Raw genomic sequence first — 23,271 nt, 5'->3', positions numbered from 1 at the left:
TAACAGTGGATTCTATCTCTAATTAGATGGTCAAGAACATGCTCCAGTCAGACCTTGGCTCCACAAATTCAAACCAGCATCTCACTGTGGGAGGGCGTCATTACTATAAGCATCACCAGCATCACCATCATGATAGTGGAAACACAATTTTATCCAGCAAATGTTAACTGAGATTTAACTATGTTCTAGGCACTGGAATACATGCTAGGAGAAGAGAGAAGTGAAAAAGAGAGAAATAATAATCAAGTTAACAAATCAGTGAACAAGAATAGGCTGTGGTGAGTGATGTGAAGGAAATAATCAGGTGGATGTGTGAGGGCAGAGAAGGAGGGCTCTATTTTAGTTTGGATGGTCAGGGAAGGCTTCTCCAAGGAGGTAGTGTATGAACTGGAATCCTTGCAGATTTCTGGGGAAGACAGAGGTGTGACTGGCACTGGAGGTAGGTTTGGCTTGAGGAACAGAGCAGAGTATGGGCAGTAAAGAGTAAAGTGGAGTAAAGTGATTGGAGGTACAGTTGGAGAGGTGAGCATGCTGGACCTTGAGGACCCCTGGAAATTTTCAAGTGGGAGATTGACATGATCTGTGATTTTAGAAAGCCACTCTGGCTACAATGTGGAGAATGGATGGATTGGAGAGGTTCCGTGACTTGGAAATGGAAAGGCTCCTCCCTCGCCCTCCTGGCCCACATGCAAGCAGTCAACATGTCTAAGGGGCTCCGGGAACACTCTGGGAAGTGTGTGAGAACTTGAATCAGTGTGGTGACAGCAGAGAGGGAGAGAAGTTCTGGGATGAGAACTTCATTTAACAACCGCTTACTGAGCTCCTACAGTGTGCCAGTTAACATTCTAGGTTTTGGGGGTATGGTTAAGAACAGGACAAAGTCCTGCCCTCCTGGAGTCTACATTTCAAAGGGGACCTAGATAGTAAACAAGTAGACTCTTGTCTCATTGGTTAACCATAATATTTTAGAAAGTATAAATGCTATGAAGATAAAGCGGGACAGAGATCAGGAGTGATAGGGCTGTTTGAGATAGAGAGCTAGCGAAGTGGATTAGGGGAAGGAAAGGGAGGTAAGAGGACAGGTTTTAGGGTGTGGTAGTGTCACTTGCCAAGGAGCATGGGGAATAAGTAAGTGGGAAGTCAAGGGTTCTGCCTTGGCCTTGTTGGTCCTCCAGGACCTTCCTCTCCTGAAATTGGGGATGCAGTCCATGTTTTGTCATAGTGGTCAGCATGTTTGAACACTTGGTGGTTTGTATCATAGAGGCTCCCAGCTGGGATGTCACATACCTCTGCCCTGCCCGGGGATGAGTTCCCTTGGACATTCCTTGTGGGGACAGGGAAGATCCTCTGGAGCTCCACTCGGACCACTGAGCCCTGCTTCCTGGCACTTTAACCTAACAAGTCCAGATATGATCTCATCATCCTCCTCCCCCTCTTCTCCTGACTTCTCACTTTCCTAAAGGCCCTGTCTCAGCTGGTGGTGCCAGCATCCACCCACTTGCCAACACAGAAATCTGGGAGTCATCGTGGACTCTTCTCGCCCCTTCCCAGCCCACATCTGACCAGTCACTAAGTCCTCTCGCTGCTGTCTTCATGTCTGTTACTTCTATACAACCTCACCACTCTCATCTGAGCACCAGCCTCCACATCTCCCATGTCTACTCTTAAAGGCTCTTCCTGCCTCTTGACTGGCTTTTTTCCATCTACCTTCCTTACTGATGCCAGAGTGAGTTTTCTCAAAAGCGAACTGGACCGTATCATTTCCAGGGCTTAGAACCATGGCTCTCCCCCAGTGTTGTCTTCAGGATGAAATCCAGCCCCTTAGCCTGAGATATAAGACACATTATGATTGGCTGGTGTAAACTTCTTTAGCTGCTTCCCTTGTATTTGTGCACCCTCGTTATATATGCTTTGATAAGATAAAAGCTGCTTCTAGCAAACGGAGTACATTGTACTGCCTGATGCTGTCACTCCTTTTGCATGTGGAAGACTCTCTTCTTGAGTTCCCATTCAGCACCTATTCATACTTTAAAATCCATCCCAGAAATCCCCACCTCCTCTGGAAAGACTTCTTTTCCTTCATGCTACTTCTGGTCCCAGCACAAGCTTCTCCTTGCCATTCTTTGCATAGTAATATAATGATGCCTTTACTTACCAAATGAACTCTTTCAAGGCTAGGACCGTGACTTATTCTTTTTGGTATCCCCAAGCTTAGCATGGGGGCTAACCCAGAATAGTGGCTCACAAATAAATAAATTGGATGAGTTTGGGTCCAAGACCTTCAAATGCAACCTGGAAACTCTCAGCCTTCTAGAAACTTCTAAGAACCAATAAGTATTGGCAACGAAGGCAGTTTAGCAGGAGTGAATCATTGTCCTTTATGGGGTTAATACTGAAGAGAGTATGACCTGGGAGCCATCCTGTACTTCCTAACATTGTGTTTGATCAAGGGCACCTCTAATTACAGCTGGGCCTCTTCCTGGGCCTAGGACACCTGTAAGACTGTATTTATCAAGGCTTTGACCAGGTTAGAGTAGAGTTTAATGGTAAAAGCTAGGCATCACAATTAGGCAGAATTAGGTTTTGATCTTTGGTTGGTTGTGCAACTTTGGAGTGGTAATTTTACTTCTTTATGTCTTGGTCTCCTCATCTATAAAATGAGGATAAAAAAGGCTCCCATGCCTTTGTAAAGATGAAATGACTTCCTGCATCTGAAGTGCTTAACATAGTACCTATCATATGGGAGCAAAAGTGTGGCCTTACTGGGAACTATTAGAGAAACAAAGCATTCATGCTGATATTTGAGCCTCAGTGTAAATGTCCCTTCTTCTCTTACTAGCGCACTCAAGCTGACTGCATTAAGGTGTCTGTTGACCTTGTAAAACGTGAGTACTTTGTTCATAGCATTCATCATGAGACTATTTATGTCACATTTAGTCTGATGTCCTCATTCAGCTTAGAAAGCTCCTAGAAGGCAAGGACTCTGGTCTTTAATCCTCAACTCTTAACACAGTTACTGGCCCATAGAAAGCTCTCACTGACTATTTGAATGAATGTAAAAGCCTTCCCTACTGGCATGCTATGTTGGCATGGGTATTTGTGTGTGTGTGTGTGTGTGTGTGTGTGTGTGTGTGTGTGTGTGTGTGTGTAGGGGGTGTTATTTGGTGAGATTAGCATGGTAGAAAGCCCATACTGATGGAGAATGGGGGCAGACTCTGGTTAGCAAGCTCTGTACCAATGGAACAAGACACTAAGAGCACATAAGGACAGGCCCTTCATCATAGGATTTTTAAGGCTGTCACTGCCTTAGGCTATGAGGCCAGTGTGTATGATAAGAATAGTTTGCATAGTTGTACTTTGGAAATCAGGGCTCTGACAGAGTTTAACCAACTACCCGTCAAGAATAGCTAGCTTGTAGGAACTTAGAACCTTATGAACATTCCAAAACTGGGAATAATCCACAAAAAATTATTTTTTTACTTACTTTGAAAAGCAGGATTAAGAAAACCCCACCCACCTTTTCACTATTCTCTGTATCTACAAGACAAATTATCAGACCCTTCCTGTGCACAAGCCCACAGATGGGAGGATAAAGGAGTCAGGAACAAACCGTGTGCTTCACACGAAGTCACTGCATGAGGGATAAGGAAGAGTGAAGAGCGTAATGTGGTGGCCAGACTAGATGCCATTCAAACTGTGGCCCGCGGGGCAGTGCTGACCCCTGCCTGGGATTAGCTCCCAGTGGGGTAGGGAGCTTGTAGCAAAATGTACATCAATTGCCTCACTGACTGACACACTGTTTTTAGTTCAGTTGATACTCTTTTCCTAGCAAGATATACTCCGTGAAGGTGGCATTTCACTGTTTTACATGTTGGCCCAGTTTGTCACTATCTTAGGCTTGGACCAGTAACAAGTAGTTCACAGGCCTAGAGCATGGACTTTGAAGTTGGTCAGACTTGGCTGTACTACTTAAGCAAGTCCTCTAAGTTATCTGAGCTTTAGATTTCAAATCTGGAAAATGGAGATTTATTCTTGACCAACAACATTTTAAGCACATACTAGATTCTAGAAACTATTCTACAAGCTGAGGCTATTGCAGTGACCTTGGCTGATAGGATTCCTGCTTTCAAGGGGCCTGCAGATAAAGAAGTGAGATAATTCCAGTTTAAAATACATGCTATGAGAAAGTCAACTAACTCTTTAATGTGTAAAAGATTCGTTGATTAGGGAATGGTTGACTTCCATTTAAGTTTGAGAAGGAGCCAGTCAATCAAAGAACTCAAGGATGAGTGTTCCAGGCAGAGAGAAGAGCATGTGCAAAGGCTCTGAGGCACATTGGTGAAACAAGATGACTAGTGTCTGGGAGTGGAGTAAAGGAGGTGAGGTGAGAGAGAATCCAGTTCATGCAGGTCTAGTAGAACACAGAGAAGGGTTTGGATTCCAGTCTTAAAGCAATGCAAAACCATTGAAGGGTTTTAAACCGGATTATAAAGTTTCTTGGAAACCATGTTAAAGAGTTTGGACTTAATCCAAAGCACAACAGAGACCCATCAAAGATTTAAAAGCAGGGGAGTGTCAGGATTAGAACTAGGTTTTAGAAAGTTTACTCAGGCCTGGTAAAGATAAGGTGGTGGCTTAGGTGGGGCTCAGGCAAAGATTCCAGCAGTGGGAATGAATAAGTGTTAAGATTGATTGAATTAACATCATTAATTAGACCACAAGTTTCCTTACATCATGAGCCTTACCAACTCTTGCTTTGGATGTTTTATAGCATAAACAGATCTTTGTCAAAGTCAATTTTTAATTAATATCCAATTCGTTGAATTGACTAGCTAACAGAAAAGCAGCTTAACTTCTCCTTTTACTCTACAGAAGCTGAGTCCTGAAGCACAAGGCTGATCTTGTCCATGCTGTGGATGTCTGTCCTTTTATCTTGTTCACTTCTCATCTGTTTACATTGATGCTTAAGGCTAGAAGGTGAGTTGGTTTTCAGTAGCAACTGAACTGGAGCCATTTTCATCTGGAACCACATAAATGCTTAAGCCCTGTTTGGAATGTCTGCTTCCACAGTCATCCAGCCACAGAGCCCATGGCACAAGGCAGGCTGGTAGGTACTTGGCCAGCCTGCTTAATAGAATTGTCAATGCTCCCACGTGAGAAAAGACCTATTCATTACCAGAGGCTTTGCTAGCCAACACTGGCTCAACCAATATCAAGTAACAATGATGAGAAATGTTTATGGAATAGCTACTATGTACCAGGTACTGGGCTAAGGATTTACATTTATCCTCTGATTTTAAACCTCACAACAATCTTATACAACAGATGTTCTCAATTAACTCCATTTGATTTAGTTAATTAATTTTTAAATGTGTGGGGTTTTTATTATTTATTTATTTATTTATTTATTTATTTATTTTTACTTTCATTTTTTAAAATTTATATCCAAGTTAGTTAGCATATAGTGCAATAATGATTTCAGGAGTAGAATCCAGTGATTCCTCCCATACATATAACATCCAGTGCTCATCCCAACAAGTGTCCCCCTAATGCCCTTGCCAATTTAGCTCATCCCTCCACCCACACCTCCTCCAGTAACCCTCAGTTCTCTATATTTAAGATTCTTTTATGGTTTGTCCCCCTCCCTGTTTTTATATTATTTTTGCTTCTCTTCCCATCTGTTCGTCTGTTTTGTATCTTAAATTCCACATGTGAGTGAAGTCATATGGTATTTGTCTTTCTCTGACTAATTTTGCTTAAGATAATACACTCTGGTTCCATCCACGTTGTTACAAATGGCAAGATCTCATTCTTTTTCATCACCAAGTAGTATTCCGTTGTCTGTGTGTGTGTGTGTGTGTGTGTGTGTGTGTGTGTGTGTGTGTGTGTATACACCACATCTTCTTTATCCATTCATCCATCAATGGACATTTGGGCTCTTTCCATACTTTGGCTATTGTTGATAGCACTGCTTTACCATTGGGGTGCATGTGTCCCTTTAAAATAGCACACCTGTATCTTTTGGATAAATACATAATAGTGCAATTGCTGGGTCATAGGGTAGTTCTATTTTTAATTTTTTGAGGAACCTCCCTACTGTTTTCCAGAGTGGTTGCACCGGTTTGCATTCCACCAACAATGCAAAAGAGATCCTCTTTCTCCGCATCCTCGCCAGCATCTGTCATTGTCTGAGCTGTTAATTTGAGCTATTCTGACAGGTGTGAGGTGGTATCTCATTGTGGCTTTGATTTGTATGTACCTGATGATGGGTCATGTTGAGCATTTTTTCATGTGTCTGTTAGCCATCAGGATGTGTTCTTTGGAAAATGTCTTTTCATGTCTTTTGCCCATTTCTTCACTGGATTGTTTGTTTTTTGGGTGTTAAGTTTGATAAGTTCTTTGTAGATTTTGGATACTAGCCCTTTATCTGATATGTCATTTGCAAATATTGTCTCCCATTCCATTGGTTGCCTTTTAGTTTTGCTGATTGTTTCCTTCACCATGCAGAAGATTTTTATCTTGATGAGGTCTCAGTAGTTCATTTTTGCTTTTGTTTCCCTTGCCTCTGGAGAGGTGTTGAGTAAGAAGTTTCTGCCTGAGTAAGAGGTTTTTGCCTCCTTACTCCTCTAGGGTTTTGATGGTTTCCTGTCTTATGTTTAGGTCTTTCATCCATTTTGAGTTTATTTTTGTGTATGGTGTAAGAAAGTGGTCCAGGTTCATTCTTCTGCATGTTGCTGTACAGTTTTCCCAACACCGTTCACTGAAGAGATTATCTTTATTCCATTGGATATTCTTTCCTTCTTTGTCCAAGATTAGTAGGCCATACATTTGTGAGTCCATTTCTGGGTTCTCTATTCTGCTCCATTGATCTAAGTGTCTGTTTTTATGCCAGTACCATACTGTCTTGATGATTATAGCTTTGTGATACAGCTTGAAGTCCAGGATTGTGATACCTCTTGCTTTGGTTTTCTTTTTCTGGATTGCTTTGGCTATTCAGGGTCTTTACTGGTTCCATACAAATTTTAAGATTGTTTGTTCTAGCTCTGTGAAGAATGCTGGTGTAATTTTGATAGGGATTGCATTGAATATGTAGATTGTTTTGGGTAGTATTGACACTTTAACAGTATTTATTCTTCCAATCCATGAGCATGGAATATTTTTCTGTTTTTTTGTGTGTCTTCTTCAGTTTCTTTCATAAGCTTTCTATAGTTTTCAGTGTATAGGTTTTTCACCTCTTTGATTAGGTTTATTCCGAGGTATTTTATGGGTTTTGGTGCAATTATAAATGGGATCGATTCCTTGATTTCCCTTTCTGCTGCTTCATTTTTGGTGTATAGAGATGCAACCAATATCTGTGAATTGATTTTGTATTCTGCGACTTTGCTGAATTCATGAATAAGTACTAAGAGGTTTTTTGGTGGAATCTTTTGGGTTTTCCATATACAGTATCATGTCATCTGTGACGAGTGAAAGTTTGACCTCCTCCTTGCCAATTTGGATGACTTTTATCCATTTGTGTTGTCTGATTGCTGAGGCCAGGACTACCAATCCGCTGTTGAATAGTGGCGAGAGTGGACATCCCTGTCGTGTTCCTTACATATGTTCCTGAAACTGAGAGCTTTCCCCATTGAGAATGATATTAGTGGTGGGTCTTTGGTATATGGCTTTTATGATCTTGAGGTATGATCCTTCTATCCCTACTTTCTTGAGGATTTTTATCAAGAAAGGATGCTGTATTTTGTCAAGTGCTTTCTCTGCATCTATTGAGAAGATCATGTGGTTCTTGTCCTTTCTTTTATTAATGTAATATATTGCATTGATTGATTTGTGGATATTGAACCAGCCTTGCATCCCAGGTATAAATCCCACTTGATCATGGTGAATAATTCTTTTCAATTTTTTTTAACATTTATTTATTTTTGAGAGACAGAGAAAATGAGTGAGTGGCAGAGAGACAGAAGAGAATGAGACACAGAATCTGAAGCAGGCTCCAAGCTCTGGGCTGTCAGCACAGAGCCCAATGCAGGGCTCAAACTCACAAACTGCAAGATCGTGACGTAAGCCAAAGTCAGACGCTTAACCGACTGAGCTACCCCAGTGCCCCTGTTATTTCTTTTAATGCATCGTTGGATCCCGTTGGCTAGTATCTTGTTGACAATTCTTGTATCCATCTTCATGAGGGAAATTGGTCTATAGTTCTATTTTTTTTAGTGGGGTCTTTGTGTGGTTTTGGGATCAAGGTAATTCTCAAAGAATGGGTTTGGAAATTTTCTTCTATTTCTATTTTTTGGAACAGCTTTAACAGAATTGGAGTTAACTCTTCTTTGAATGTTTGGTAGAATTCCCCTGGAAAGTCATCTGACCCTGAACTCTTGTTTTTTGGGAGGTTTTTGATTACTAATTCAATGTCTTTACTGTTATGGGTCTGTTCAAATTTTCTATATCTTCCTGTTTCAGTTTTGGTAGTTTATATGTTTCTATGAATTTGTCCATTTTTTCCAAATTGCCCAATTTATTAGCATATAATTGCTCATAATATTCTCTTAGTGTTTTTATTTCTGCAGTGTTGTTTGTGACCTCTCCTTATTCATTTATTATTTTATTTATGTGGGTCTTTTCCTTTTTCTTTTTGATCAAACCTGCTGGGGTTTATCAATTTTGTTAATTCTTTCAAAGAACCAGCTCCTATCATTGATTTGTTTTTTTGTTTTTTTGGTTTTTTTTACTTTGATAGCATTGATTTCCACTCCAATCTTTATTATTTCCTGTCTTCTGCTGGTTTGGGGTTTTATTTGCTGTTCTTTTGCCAGCTCTTTAAGGTGTAAGGTAAGGTTGTGTATCTGAGACCTTTCTTCCTTTTTCAGGAAGGTTGTATTGACACATTAAATGTGTGGGTTTTTTTAAAAAAGATTTTATGTTTTTTCATTTGAGAGAGAAAGAGTGTGAGTGGGGGAGGGGCAGAGAGAGAGAAAGTGAGAGAAAGAATCCCAAGCAGACTCCTTACTGTCAACCCACAGTGTGACATGGGGCTTTAACTCACAAACCATGAGATCATGACCCAAGCCAAAACCAAGAGTTAGATGCTTAACTAATTGAGCCGCCCAGATGTCTCTAAAAGATTTTATTTTTAAATAATCTCTATACCTAACATGGGGCTCGAACTTAAACCTCGACATCAAGAGTTGCATGTTCCATCAACTAAGCCAGCCAGGTGTCCCTTAACTCCATTAAAAAAATTTTTTTTAATGTTTATATATTTTGAGAGAAAGAACATACCCACATAAAGTGGGGGAGGGGCAGAGATAAGGGGAGAGAGAGAGAATCCCAAGCAGGCTCCTTCTGTCAGCACAGAGCCTGACCTGGGGCTCAGTCTCATAGTGCATGAGCCTGTGGCACAGTTCATCATGACCTGATCCAAAATCAAGAGTTGGATGCTTAACTGACTGAGCCATCCAGGTACCCTCCACTTTACTCCATTTTAAAGAGAAAGAAACTGGCAATCAGAGAGGCTAAGTAACTTATCAAATGTCATACAACTAATAGGATGCTGACCAGGATTTGTACCTAGTTCTCTTTGATCCCAAAGCCTTGTGTCATTTTAATAGTAATATTTTAATAGTAACTTTTAATTCATTTTATATGTTAGTGATTCTTTATTATTATTAAGGTTTTATATATATATTAAGGTTATTGTTTTAATTCAAGCAATTTAAGATTACATAAAGTAACTACAGCAAATATTTGTCCTGGTTATCTATTGCTGTGTAAAAAATCACTCCAAAGCTTAGTGACTTTAAAGAAACAGCAATAATTTAACTATCTCTCATGGTTCTGAGGTCTGCCTGGGTTTAGCTAATACTATCTCACTCACTGTCTTCTGTGCGGTTACAGTTGGTTATTGGCTGGGGCCGGAATCTTCTTAAGGCTTTCTTACTCCCGTGTGGCTATAGACTGGGACCTTAGTGGGGCTGTCTGCTGGAACACAATCCCTTGGCCTCTCCCTGTGGCCTGGACTCCTTACAGCATGATGGGTGGGATCCAAAAGCAAGAATTTCAAGAAAGAGGAAATAGAAGCTGCTCATTTCTTAAGGACTGGGTAAGAAACTGGCACAGTACCACTTCTCCTGTTTTCTGTTGATCAAGCAGTCGTTGAGAGAAAGAGACCATTCTTCCATAGTAGGAATGTCAAAAAGTTGCAAGGTCAGATTTTCAAACTATCACAGTCTGCCTCTGATCACAAATTATGTTCCTTCACTCAAAAGTGTGTTGGCCCATCCCAAGACTCTCCCAAACAGTTAATGGCATCATGGACAGGCATGAAGTCCAGATGAGGTACCTTGAGTGTTGATCCTTAGTTACAGCTTTTCAAGAATGATTTGAGTATCTGCGAACTAAAAAAGACAGGTTATTCATCTTCCACACCCAATGTACAATATTGGAATCAGCATCGGAAAACTGTAGCAAGCATTATAGTTTCCTTGGTTAGGACCAATTCTCTGTAGTGATCTCTGCAGCTCTTCCTCCCATGCTCTTGGTTCTACCTTCTGAATTTAACCTTCTTTTTCCATGGAACATAAACTGTGTTTGCCTGGAGTAGTTTCTGAACCTGCTTCCTGCCCGTAGAAGTTCTGGAATCCAAAGCCCTTTTTTTCCACCTTACACTATCTCCTCCTTTTTATTTCAACCTCATTCTAAAAAAATGTTGAGTTTTTAAATGATTCTTCCTGGAGTTCCTTCCATTGGGGAAAAAGCCATGACCACAAATCCCTTTGGCTTACATAAGTCCTTTCTATTTTGGGGGCCTTTTTAGGAAATCCTGTTGTTTAATTAAGACAGCCAGGCACAGTCTAAAGTTTTTTAGAAGGATTTTGTCCGTTTGAATTGGTCTATGAAGTACCATCTGAAACCTTTCTGAGTGCCTAACAAAAGATGCTGTACCCACCCTTTGCTGAAAGTCATTTCAATTTGAGAAAAGTTTGCCCTCTGGAGAGGTTGAAAGTTGTTTTATTTTCAAACTCAGAAAACCCTGGCACTTTTTACGTACCATCTAAATTTTGCTCAAACCAAAAAAGTTTCTTCTTTTAGATGCTCTCTCTCCTTTGCATTGTACTATAATCAGGTTGGCCAGATGATCATATTCATTATGGAACAATTCCTTCTTTTCCACATTACAGCAGATGACAGTGTCACCAAACCTTCCACCAGCTACAGGTGTCCCCTTTCCTCCAGCTTTCAGTAGCATTTTCCTCACTTTCCTTTAAGTCATCATCAAGACCCTTTAGACTTTCACTAACATGCTCTCCAAGGCCCTTCTAGTTCTGCCTGCTGGTCAAACACAAGGGTAATTATGATATTGTGATGTTTAGTAAGAAATATATATTTGGTCTTCAGACTTTGGAACTGGGAGCAGAATTATAATTTGAGACACTTTTAAGTTTTTGTTGTAGCAGCAACCCACTTTCTATACCAAAATCTGTTTCTGGTACCTGCTGGATAATAAACGTCCCAAAACATAGTTGCTGAAAACAACAATCATTTTTACAGCTCATGGTCCTCAGGCTTGAAGGTGCTAATTTAGCCATTCTTGCTCAGAGTGTGTCGTGAAGTTGCAATTTTCTGGCTGGGGCCAGGGCCATCTTGAAGGTTAGCCCAGGCTATGCCGATCTCATCCCTCCTCAGGGAATGTATAATAACTGGGATATGGATAGACTAAGCTACTTACCTAAGGAGAGCCAAGCTGAAAGGCCATGGGGACTTTCAGAGTCAAAATGTTGCTGAGGCTGGTACATAGGACCATCTGCAAGATGGCTACACTGTGCAAGTCTTCTGTTGGAAAAGAAAACCAAGATGTAGACATTATAGAGAACATGAGGCACTCTGATTCCTGGTGGCTTTCCAAGCCTTTAGTCCTGGCGATGCTTTGTTTCCATAATACCTTTGCATTTTTCCATAAACTTCCATTTTTACTTGTGCTGGCCTAGGGAGATTTCTGACTCTGACATCCAACATATTGACTTGACAGGAACCCTAGAGGGATATCATGAGGATCTTCATTATTCTAAGGAGTGGTGGGAAGAAACAATCATGTACTTTAGGTCCACTGACTCAGATACTTATTAATTCAAAGAAGTCTTTATTATATTTCCAGTAAGTATAAATTCTGCTAGGCACTAGGTATGAGGAAGTAAACAAGGTTGCCAAGGTCCCCGTCCTCATGGAGCTCACAGTTTAGTGAGAACCACCCAGAGTCAGGTTCAAATTCCTCCTGTGAAGTTGCTAACTGTGCCAGTTACTAACTGGGTGAAGTCCCCATTCTATTTTTTTCATCTGGGAAATGGGCATCACTTTATGGGCTTGGTGTAGAGACTAAATGACATATGTGTATGTGCAGGTATATGTGTATATCATTTGGTACATGGAAGGCCTTTAAATATTTGAGTTTATTTTTCCTTGTCCTGTTTTCTTAAATCAGAGTTGACATTTTGGGCTGGATGAGACTTTGTTGTGGAAGGCTTCCCTGTGCACGGTAGGATGTTTAGCAATATCCCTGGCCTCTACCCACAAGATGATGGTAGCACTCCCTCTGACCCCAAGTGTGATAACCAAAAATGTTTCCACATATTGCGAGAAGGGCCAGGGGGATACAGATTAGGTGGGCAAGTTTGCTGCCAGTTGCAAACCATTTCTTCAGATAAAAGGCAGACATTTATGCCTAAAGCTACGTCCACCTCTGAATTTGATTTCCCAATCCACCTGACTCCTCTTCCCTGTTTTGTTTTTGTTTTTGCTTCAAAAGTAAATGTCACCAGGAGGAAAGTAGATAACAATGCCAATTTTGTAGTGCTGGCTGGCATTGAAGAAAGGAAAATCTACATAGCCCCCTCCCTCCTTCCTTCTCTGAGGCCAAGCCCAGTTTTGCTGTTTAATTACCTCCAGGGATTTCAGCATTAACCAGGTCTGTTGATCTACCTTGGCAGGAAAAATAACAGGCTTGGCCAGATCTGATAGCATAGAGAAATTGGAGCCTTTCCCTAGCACTGTTCACACGGGCCCCATCTAGGGGTTGAGGGTCATAGCTTTGGTGGCTTAGAGCTGGAACACACTTGTCACTGCCTGAGGGAGAGGGAAAGGTTCTGTTTCCAGGGGTTAACACAGAATTTCACAGTAGGGGGCCATGTCTGATTTGCATAGAAGCTAAATTTGCATGGCAAGAATATTTTTTATCTATAGACTGTGTTATAGAACTATAGTATCTTAGTTTTCTAAAAGGCCCTTATTTACCCTTTACCTAAGTTTGGGAAAAAGTCAGTTCATTTTAAATATTATGGTGCTGATAATAATGATTTTGTTTGGAGTGAGGGCTTGCTTTTGGTACGGTACTGTTAGAGCCTATGGGTAGGACTGGTGTGGCACTCTGACCCTCTGTCTTGCCACTTTTTGTCTTGTTCATTTACTGGCCTTCTGCTGTTCCTGAATACCAGGCTCCTTTAGGGCCTTTGCACTTGATGTTCCCTTTTCCTAGAACATGCCCTGTCTTTTTTGGCTCGGTCTGCCATAGCAAAATGCCATAACAGACTGGGTGGCTTAAACAACACAAACTTATTTCTCATGGTTCTGGAGGCTAGGAAGTCCAAAATGAAGGTGCTGACAAGGTAAGTTCATTCCTGAGGCCTCCTCTCTTGGCTTATACATGGCCTTCATCTCCTTGTGTGCTCACATGGTCTTTCCTAAATGTACGTGCAGAGACTGATGGGAAGAGTAGGCTCTCCGATGTCTCCTCTGTAAGGACACTAATCCTGTTGGATCAGAGCCCCATCCTTATGACTTCATTTAACCTTAGCGGCCCCATCTCCAAATACAGCCACACTGAAGGGTAGGGCTTTACCATTGAATTTGGCGGGGCGGGGGGCAGGGGAAAACAAATGTTCAGTCCATAACACTCTCTGTTAGGTCTAAATTGGTTTAGTTCTTGGCTATCTACAACACATGTTCCCCCCACCCCACCCTTTTTTTTCTGTCACTCATTATTCTTCTCTGCTTTGTTTTTCTTCCTGCCCTTAACACTGCCTAAAATTATTATATGTTAAACAAGTTGTGTTTGTTTATTTTCTGCCCCTACTTTTTGGATTAGTTAAGGATTAAATGATCTAGCTTAAATAAAGTGTTCATTTAACAAATGTTTATTGAGTGCCTACAGCATGCAAAGCACTGGACGAGGTTCTAAGGTTGAGTGGCGAAGAAAAGTTCACACACTCCCTGCCCTCATATTGCTTATAGTCTTGTAGGAGCATTCATTGAATACTTACCACGTTAGGGTTAGTGTTAGGGGTTAGGGGTTAGGGTTTGGGTTAGGGGTTAGGGGTTAGGGTTAGGGTTAGGGTATGGTGCTGAGAATTTAAGTTATATTATTTCATTTGATCTTTGTAAAACTCATATGGCATAGGTCCTATTGTTGCATTAATTTTATGATGGGGACCAGTAAGGTGGTGTTTCAGGGCCATTCACCTAGTTGGAGCAAAGTCTTGACAGTCTGATGCCATAGATCTTGTCTTGACCACCATGCTAAACTGCATATGGAAGGCACAGTACAGGACAGAACACATTTGAGTGGATGAATAAATATGCTTGTATGTCTGCAACCTCATTGTCAAAAAGCATTCGATACTGATTTTTGTCATAAACCATCAGAATAACTCATAGGTACACTGTACTATAAACAAGTTTGAATATAAAAATGTACATGCACAAAATTGACATTCTGCGGCATTATCAAGAATATTATAAAAATCACTGCTGTAGGGTTCCTTTCCTTTAGTGTGTGTGATAAAAAACAAAATAGGGCTTTGGAGGCAAACAGGCCTAAATTCAAATCCTTGCTTTGTCATTTACTGCCCTTGGAATCTTGGGAAGTTTCTGAGACTTAGTTTTTTCAGCTGCAAAATGGTGATGATAATACCCAGTTCATAAAATTTTAAAATATTCCCGCAAATAGAGGATACTTAATGGTAGGTAGCTTTTATTATATTATTTTCACAGTGTATTTATTTTATTTTATTTTTTAAACGTTTATTCATTTTTTAAGAGACAGAGAGAGACAGTGTGCGAGAGAGGGGGAGACGCAGATCCTAAGCAGTCTCCAGGCTCTGAGCCGTCAGCAAAGAGCCCAACATGGTGCTGGAACTCAAACCATGAGATCATGTCCTGAGCGGAAGTCGGATGCTTAACCGACTGAGCCACCCATGCGCCCCTCACAGTACATTTAAAGTATAATTTGATATTTAAAAAATTACCAACCTGTACAGAATCATGTATGTTATGTAAAGTGAGGCCTACCTGGAAGAGTGACTTGTGTAACCTGATCACTTGGAAGGAGCTATTTCTCCATCAGTTCCCCTGAGTGCCTCAAGATAATCCCACTAGTCCTGGGTTGTCTTTCCCCTGGAAGGAGTGTCTTTGGGATTGGTAGTCTTCTCAGGTTCTGGGAGGCCAAAGGAATCCAGGTCCCTTAGTATACCATGTGTCTTTCTCTCTGCCTCTGGATTCAACAGGAAGGAGTCTGGGTCTGTGTTAGTGGGTTGGATAAAGAAGAAATGAAAAGAGGGGAAAAAGGAAAAAAATTGAACATGAGTCCAAGTCACAGTTCCCATTGGAGCCCCAGAAACCATCTTTCTCCCTTGGGCAGGACAGAAAGAATTAGAATCTTGCCATCACGGGGCTTGTCATACCACATGGTGTCATGCTTTTGGCTGTGGGTGTTTGGAAGGCATCTGTGGGTTGTGCCTGCTGAATATTCATTCTCATGTCTTATAAAAGTAACTTGACTTTTTTTTTTTCCTTTGGGAAACTAACCTTCTCCCACTCTTATCCCTGTTCTAGGACCAGGTAAGCCTCTAGGTAAGCCTAGCAATTAGCATGTTCCATTCCTCTGGCCACAGTGATTGGTTCAAGGTTGGCAATACAATCCAAAGCTGGACCAATGAGGCTCAACCTTAGTGCTTTTATTGGCCTTCTTTCCCTCAGGGATGCTAAGCTCTGGGGATGTAAGCCTGCTGCTTCTGCTTCAACCCTCTAGAGGGAGCTTACCGCAGAGTGGAGTACACAAGGCAAGAGACTCCATGCTCATATATCATTCCAGTTCCTCCATCTTGTCAGGCTTCCATTTTCAGTTACTTGAGCCAATAAATGCAGTTCTTCCAGTTTCTCTGTTTTTTTAATCAGGTTGATTTTGCTTTTTGACACTTGGAATCAAGAGAGTCTGCCTTTATGGAACTGGAGTGAGTGGACAAGGCAGCCAAGATGTGAGGGGGGTTGGGAAACCATATCCTATAGAAGTCATTGGGAGACCAGCAGTGTTCACCCCTGTGTGAGGGGCTGTTGCTGGTTGGGGCTGTTGCTTGTCTTTTCTAGTTTGTGCTCTCAGGAGTAGAGCTAGACCAAAGAGAAGTAGTTACAAAGGAATAGATGGTAAGTATGTTCTTTCCAATGGTGATTACTGGAGAAAATAGGTGGAAATTTCCAGTGTGGGAGTGAGCATCCCATCACTAGAGCTGTCTGATTCCAGGAGGCCATACTGACCCTCCTGGTAAGGCTAGCTGGCTAGTGAAGGGGAGACATATTTAGACTTACTTTGAACCCCCTTTCTATTTTGGGACTTTCTGATTAGATGCAAATTGTTTGTAAATATCATTAAGCCTGCAATATGTATAAATAAGCCAATATTTCACTAACAAGATGTGCTTTTGTTAGGACTGTGTCTTGCTCACCTCTCTAGCTCCAGTACTAGCATAGGGCAGACAGAGGATAAGTAATCTGGTGATGAAAAGCAGATGCCTGCAGTCTAATCCTGAGTCTGTCACTTGTTTGATGAGTGATCTTGGGCAAGTGACCCCATGCCAGTGAGGTTGTATCCTGTCTCTAACATGGGGATCGTATTACCTGCTGCCTAGAGTTGACCTGTGGATTGGCCACAAGGCATGGTAAGCACTTGTCTGATAGCTGTTATTATTAGGTGCTCAACCCCTGCCTGTGGAGTAAATGAACAAAGGTTCTGGGGGAACCCCAGAGATAACCCTGTCTACTGGTTTTAGAGAGGAACTCAGGGTGAGTTTGGGAGGAAGAGAAAGTGTGACAGTTGAGGAGAACTCAGTTCTGCTCTTGCTGACAGGACACAATGCCTATTTCTCACTGCTCCCATGTTTTTTGGCGGAATTCTATTTTCTTCTTTTCTGGATAAATTGCCATGTATCTTATGTTAGGTTTTCTAATAGCTGGGTGGGAGAAGGATAGGGATCCTGTTCAAGTGATTTATGGGGGGCAGTGCTCTCAGGAGATGGGGAGTGAGCAGGACTGGTTATATAATTTTTTAGGTCCAGATACTAACATATATTTAGTATGAGCCTAGGTGGCTCAGTCAGTTGAGCATCTGACTCTTGATTTTGACTCAAGTCATGTTCCCAGGGTCATGGGATTAAGCCCCACGTCAAGCTCCGTGCTGAGCATGTATCCTGCTTAAGATTCTGTCTTTCTCTCCCTCTGCCCCTCTCCACTGCTTGTGCACACTCTTTCAAATTAAAAAAAAAAGAGAGAGATAATAACATATAAAACTTTTTTCTTCTTTCTACCATTTTTATTCAACTTGCCATGGTATTTTTATTTGCTATTTAATGTGGTTCTAAGTAAAGGAAAATGAAAAATTTTAACTATTAGCATGAATTTTACCATTTATCTTCATTTTGTGCAATGCCAATTTGAAAGGCAAATATCACCAAAATTACGTTAATTTGTATTTCTGTGGTTCATCCCCAGAAGGTGCCTCGTCAGAAGACACAAACACACGCCAGACCCAGGAAGATTGGAAGGGAGGGTGTGCAAGGCAGAAAGATACACCAGCACCTGCCATGATGCATCTTGGCTGAGAAATTTGAGCCAGGAACCTCCCCTTCCCACAGGCTACCCGCTCCAACCCACAGTGGAAGGAGACCCTAAGCTTATTTCAACCTCCATTCTGGGACATACAGTTACCTGCATGGGGGATAGGTGAGAGGCTTGTTCTTGCCACAATGCTTGCCAAATGTGCCATGGCATTGCCAGCCAGAAGAAGGGACAGCTACCATTTTGCCCAACCCCACCTTTCCTAATGTCTACACTCAGGCCCTTGCCAAGGGCAGAGGGCTTTTACCATCACTGGACAGGGCAGGGAGGGAGAGGTGGGGGAGAATGAAGCGTGTTAGGAAGTAGAGGAGGCAGAGAGGTGCTGGGAAGTGGCACTACCTGTGAACCAAGACTCCAAGTTTCTGTTCATCTTTACTGTCTTAATTTAATAGGACTTCCCCTACAAAGCAGATTCAAAGATAAAATTATTAAGAAGTTCAAGATGGCAAGTGCAGAGCATTAAACTCCAAGCAAGAGGCCCTTCTGAGCATTGGACCCTGTGTGATTGCCTTGATCTTATACTTGTGAGTATCCCTGATCTCATTCTGTGCTTCTTCCATTCTTGATCTCTTCTGATTGTGTATACCCTAGTTAACTATCTTAATTTGCTCCCAACATTACTATATTCGATGAACCAGCTATCTAGATGCCTGCAGGTCCAGGAGCCCTGGCCACTATTCCACCCTTGTTGCCTTTTATGGTAATTGTACCCATCTTGTTTCATATGGTTGAGTGCTTCCATTTGTCTTTGCTATTCTGGAATTTCACTTTTTTATTTTTCCTGGGGAACACAGTTCTGTTACAGCATCTCCTATAAAGGACAGCCACGATGGAGCTTCTTGGGATACTGTTGCCAACCTCACTAATACTTTCTGATCTCATTGGTAAAGGGGGAGTCCTCCAGGCCTTCCCAAGGAGCATGGTTGGCTGGTGGGTTTTCCTGTCTTATATGGTAGGCCCATTCTAGCATGCCCACTTCTCTGAGCTCATCAGACCTCCCCTCCAGTTTGCAATGGCAGCTGTGGCATCTCTGCATTGTTCAGTTTGGCTCATTGCTTTTCCTAGTCTTTCAAGAGCCTCCCACCAGCATATTAGAACCAACCCCTCGGGCCATCCTGTGGCACTGGAGAGAGGACCCCTTCACATCAACAAACTACCTTATCGAGCTTATATCTTACCTGCTTTGATCTGTCACCCTTGGAATCCTCCACAGACATTCTCCCTCAGTTTGGTTTATGCACATTGGCCAGATCTGATATATAATCCCTTTCTTTCCTCAGTAGGCCTAGCATTTTCTGAGTTGGTCCATGCTAAGGTTTTACCCCCATGATCAGTCTGGTGGCCAGGAGTTGAGGTGGGACAAATCTATAGGAGGGAATATATTGTTTTATAAAGCACCTGACTCATTTTTAAGCAAGGTAGAGTGTTTATCTTCCAGTAAGGGAACAGGGACACTTCAGCAGGTCCACAGGATTCAGGACTCTCTTGGTTTATCTCTACAGATAGCCTCTCCCAAGGATCATTGTCCCCTCTTTCCCTGTCAGGGTCTTGTCTTTGGTGTAAAGGGATGCACTTGGCATTCTTTGAAGTTCTGCCATTCTTAGAGTGCAGTCCTGTGCCTGCTCTTCAGCTCTGGTAGCCCGCAAGCTGTGGGAGGTAAGTATCTCTTTAAATTATTGCCAAATAGGCCCTCTGGAATTGTTTATCAATGAATCTGTCATCTTCTTTCTTCAACACATTGAAGAACTTAGCAAGAACCACCCAATCCCATGGTCTGTTTGGTTAGCATTTGCCCCAGACCTTTCAGATGCCAGAGGGATTGTACTATCTGGTGTTCCCTTCAACTTCACCACTGCCTCTTCTTTGTAGGTGGAAGTCTTAGCAATGGCATTGCTGTGGCATGCATTTTGTTTCTTAGGACTCTTTCTGGTACCCACTGTTTTGGACTGGTTTCCTTACAAGCAGAACCTGAGATGGGGTTTATTGTTTAAATAATTTTTTGATCTCAAAAATAAATAAACATTAAAAAAATTAAAAAAAAAAAAAAAAAGGGGGTGCCTGGGTGGCTCAGTCGGTTAAGCGTCCAACTTCGGCTCAGGTCATGATCTCACAGTTCGTGGGTTCGAGCCCCACATCGGGCTCTGTGCTGATAGCTCAGAGCCTGGAGCCTGCTTCGGATTCTGTGTCTCCCTCTCTCTGCCCCTCCTCAGCGCACACTCTGTCGTCTCTCCCTCTCTCAAAAATAAATAAACATTAAAAAAAATAATAATAATTTTAAAAAAATAATAATTTTTTGAGGGAGCAAAAAAGGAAAAGGGGAATGAGGAAGCAAGACAAGCTGACAAAAAGCTAAGTAAGAATATGGTCTCAATAGGAGTCCTATTGTAGCCTGATGTCCCCAGGGCATTCTGGAGCCCTCACAGGATCATAGAGTTGACCCCACCCTGGCAACCTGCCTGTTACATCCTCCCCTGTCAGTCCTTGGCCTCTTCTTTGATCAAGGAGCACAGTCTGTTGTTCTTTTCAGAAAACTGTCTCAGGGGAATCAGATCCTCAGCCTCAGGAGAGAGAAGATCGAAGTTTGGCCTTTGGCCCAATTTCTTTGGAAAACAGTTTCAGGCTTGAAGATATTTTAATTCATTGTAATGCTTGATATTGTCTCTACTGGGATGGCTTTTGGCACAGGGACAATGAAGAGACCTAGCAAAGTGTGACTGTGGAGCCAGGTTTGCTTTCTGGTATCTCATAGTTGGATAATTATGGACACAGCAGGAATCCTGTTACAAAGGACTTTGTCTTTGTCTCCCCTTGGTTCCTGGGATGTTCACTCCATGTTCGCTAATTACGAACTGAGTTACAGAATCAATATGAAGAACTTGGGGTATAAGAATTGATTTCCTTTTTTTCAACCAGATGTTATGAGTGGGCAAGAGAGGGAAGGATGACAGGGAAGGAGGAGGGTGTGGTGGTTCAGAGCCTGCTCCCAGGAGTCACATGGACCTGGGTTGGAGTCCCAGCAATGACTCTTCATAGCAGCATGGCCTCAAGCATGTGGCTTCAGTTCTCTGAGCCTCACTTTTCCTCTTCAAGGATGATACCTGTTTTTACTTCATGGTGCCGACATAAGGCTTAAATGAGATCCTGCATGAAATAGATTGAGCACTGGGCATCTAGTGACTGCCTAGTAAATATCAACTATTATTGATGGTGGAGTGTTTTCTGAACTTTCTTGGGCAGTGCACATTCTAGAAGTGGCATGATAGTGTGGAAGATGCCAGATCTTTGAAATCTGAGAGAATTCGCTCCCATTTCTAAATCTGCCACTTCCTAGCTCTGTGACTGTGGGCAATTTGCTTTCCCTCTCTGATCTGCCAAGAAGGAGTAAAATACCTGCACTGCAGAATTTTGGTAGAAAAAGCAAACAGCCCAGGTTATGGTTCACTCAGAACTTACTCAGTTCTCTTTCTTCTTTTCATTTTACAACAAAGAATGTTTAGCCCATGCGTTTATTTTCTCACATGTGGCTTGCGGCCAAAGTTGGCAGTTAGATTTTTAACATTTCTCAAGGATAAGAGGGTAAGGCACAGAATGGGTGAAAGCATTAATTAAACGCTGGCTTTGGAAGGCAAAATGCTACAGCATTCCAAAAGGAAACTAAGTATTAATTGGAACAGAAATATTCAGGATCAAATAAGCAAAGACAACAAGCTCTGAGATGCTATTTTAACCGCAGGAGATGGAACCAAGCTTTAGGAGTGTCTGCTTGTCTTAACCCTTAATTAGGATGACGATGGAAGGGAGGAGACTGATGGCAGTTGGTATTCATTGGGTCCTTACTCTTTTCTAGGTGTGGTGCTAAGCACTTGACATGCCATATTTCTTTTAATCTTTCTAATAACTCTGTGAGGGAGATATCATTATCCCCATTTTACAGATAAGGAAACTTCCAAGGTCATTGGCTAGTAAGAGGCACACTAGTATTAGAATCAAAGCCTGAGTGTGGAGCCCCAGGTGGTAAAGCCTCACCCCAGTGTATCACATGGACTTCCTCCCACGGACCAGCACTTTGAGGAAATATTCTGTTCCCTTACCATTTTTATAAAAAGGGGTTTTCCTAGCAGCTAAAATGCTCTTTTAAGGGCAATAAGTTTGAAACAATCTTTCATATTGCTTATAAGGTTTGTTTTTAATGATTGGAGAAATGCTTATTTCCGATGGTTAATAAACTAAGCATGAAATAATATTTACAATAGTAAAATCTGAATGTCGAGAAGAAAAAAAAGGGGCTCAGAAAAAAAATGTTTAATAGTGTTATCTCTGGTTATTTGGAAGGATCACCTCTTCCCCCTACCTCAAGTTTTTATTTAAATTCCATTTAGTTAACATATAGTGTATGGATTACTTATTTACATTATTTTTACTTTAATTTTACTTCTTTTTCTTCTTCCAAGGTTTCTGCAATCTTTATTTATTATGTTGATAATCAGAGGGGGAACAAGGATAAACATTGGGAAAAATTATGTTGTATGTTGTTAGTGATCAGAGATCTACAATTGTGTAGAAAATAAACACTTGTAGAACCAAACTATGCAGATTGGGGGGGAAGGGGCAGAATCCATCAGAAACTTTTCTTGTCTGTTAACATAGGCTAAATTCATTTGGAACAACAAATTTGCCCCACCAAGAGTGACTGACATAGCTTCAGATCCAATGTATCAGTCTAATGGGTGCAGCATGAGCGCAGTGTGACCACCAGCTGTGAATATCCAGGGCTGGGACACCAAGATGGGACACTGATGAGTGGGGACGGTCTGTGAGAACACGTTTTTACATGGATGAGGTGCCTGGGAGAATGGCAGACTTCACACCACCAGCTAGTTTTCTGTATGGCCCCAGGAAGTCTCTCATTAGAGATCTTTAAAACAAAACAAAACAAAGCGAAACAAAAAACAAAACTCTGTTAGCCTTCACTTAAAATTTTGAGCTCTAAATACTATCATTAAAAAACAAGATACATCATTTAAACATTTCCAATGTACCAAACACTGTCCTAAATACTAGGATATAATAGTGACTAGGATGAGGTTTCAGTTCTTTTTTTCTTTTTTTTTTTAAGATTTTATTTTTAAGTAATCTCTACACACAACATGGGGCTCGAAAAGCCCCAAGATCAAGAGTCGCATGCTCCACTGACTGAGCCAGCCAGGCACCCGGGTTTCAGTTCTCATAAAGCTTACATTCTACTTCTACATCAGTTTTTAAGTCAATAGGCAGAGTTTGTATTATTCTGTATAAATACTGTTCTTTGTTCAGCCAAAAGTTATGCTCTGATACTTTTTT

General features: G+C 41.6%; 1 long non-coding RNA gene across 1 annotated transcript in view; it reads left to right on the top strand.

Moving 5' to 3' along the window:
- The first annotated feature begins 1,316 nt into the window (after positions 1 to 1,316).
- Positions 1,317 to 23,271, top strand: part of LOC128316480 (uncharacterized) — a 33,291-nt gene continuing 11,336 nt past the window's right edge. The window contains exons 1-5 of the long non-coding RNA XR_008300444.1: positions 1,317 to 2,885; positions 4,873 to 4,977; positions 17,806 to 18,036; positions 18,324 to 18,455; positions 19,434 to 19,587. This is a non-coding gene — a long non-coding RNA (uncharacterized LOC128316480). The remainder of the gene's footprint in view (positions 2,886 to 4,872; positions 4,978 to 17,805; positions 18,037 to 18,323; positions 18,456 to 19,433; positions 19,588 to 23,271) is intronic.

The sequence above is a fragment of the Acinonyx jubatus genome, chromosome A1 (assembly GCF_027475565.1).
Source record: "Acinonyx jubatus isolate Ajub_Pintada_27869175 chromosome A1, VMU_Ajub_asm_v1.0, whole genome shotgun sequence".
Lineage (NCBI taxonomy): Eukaryota > Metazoa > Chordata > Mammalia > Carnivora > Felidae > Acinonyx > Acinonyx jubatus.
This window is presented reverse-complemented; position numbering and strand designations above follow the sequence as displayed.